Genomic DNA, 1,523 nt, shown 5'->3' with positions numbered 1-1,523 from the left:
CTAGAACTAGTTTTGATGTTTGAACAACTATTAAAAGGAGGTTTGGTGCAAATTCCAGTATCAAAATTTCAAGTATGTATCATGCCTTTTATTCTTTAAAGAAAGCAAATCTTACTATCAAAGAGTACTTGTTCAAGGTAAAAAGTATGAGTGATAATTTGATTGCAGCTGGTAGTGTGGTGACTAATCAAGAACAAGTAAGCATTATTTTGGCAAGACTCTTGATGGAATATGAAAATATTCGTGTGTTTGCTTCAGCAACTCTGGTGTCACTTGATTTGCTGACTGAGATGCTTCTTGATTGTGAAGCAACAATTGGTTTTACTTACTGAAGTCCCTATGTAGGTAATTTGGCATCTCACCAGAAACAAGATGATGCAATTCAAACAAAACAAACTAAGGATTCCAGGAGTTATCCTCAGAAGTTCAAGCACGAACATAAAGGGTATGGAAGAGGTTGGTTTTGTAGCAAAACTCGTGGTACTAGTCGTGGTTGGTCTCGTTTCGACCACTGTGTCAACTGTGTGGCAAAGTTGGCCACATGGTTCAAAACTTCTATTACAAGTTTGATGAGAATTTTTCTGGTGTTGATCAAAGCTCTTCAATGTCAGTCAGTTTTCATCACTTTAATGGACAAGGATGTTCTGCTCAAGCATCTTATTGTTCCACCATGTCCCATTGCTATGGATCGACTGTTTCATTTTCACAAATTCAATCCTAGTCCATTCTAAGCAATCTTCGAGGCTCTTCTTCTACTAATGAAGATCAAACCTGGTATCATGATTTAGGAGCAACTAATCATATTACTCTAGACATGGCTACTCTCACGAATACATCAACCTATATAGCTACAAGTAAGGTGTCTATGGGTAATGGTGAATCAATATCTATAGATAATATAGGGTCTTCTTCTCTATTGGCTAGTCTTAGGATTTTGCAACTCAGGAATGTGCTTCATGTACCAACTATTTGTCTGAATTTTCTATCAGTAGGACAATTTTCAAAAGACAATGGTGTTTATTTTGAGTTTCATCCTTTTCTTTATTTTACGAAGGATATTCAGAAAAAGAAACCACTGTTAGTGGGCCATATGCATGATGGACTCTACATATTTGATTCTCATGTAGCTTCCAACTTAGTCGCTATTGGGATATGAAGGTCAGCATCAAAGCTTGTGTGCAATGCTCAACTAGGAACTTCTGTTGAATTGTGGCATAAACGACTTGGTCATCTTTGTAATAATACTCTTAGTAGTGTTTTGCGTGATTGTAATGTTGTTTTCAGTAATAACAAATTGCCTTATGTGTGTTCTGTAATAGCCCGATTTTAGCTAAATCAGAATGGTGATTTTGGAACTAAAAATTCGAGGTCGTAAAATTATTTTAATATTATTTTTGGCGTTTACAGTATGTGATAAGTTTCGTGTAATTTTATCGTTTAGGTAGTTAATTTGAGAAAATAACTAAATCGCATAAAATGCAAAAGTTACATTCCACTTGTTAAAAGTGCTTAATTGACATGGC

Source organism: Gossypium arboreum, chromosome 2, assembly GCF_025698485.1.
Source record: "Gossypium arboreum isolate Shixiya-1 chromosome 2, ASM2569848v2, whole genome shotgun sequence".
NCBI classification, from domain to species: domain Eukaryota; kingdom Viridiplantae; phylum Streptophyta; class Magnoliopsida; order Malvales; family Malvaceae; genus Gossypium; species Gossypium arboreum.
This window is presented reverse-complemented; position numbering follows the sequence as displayed.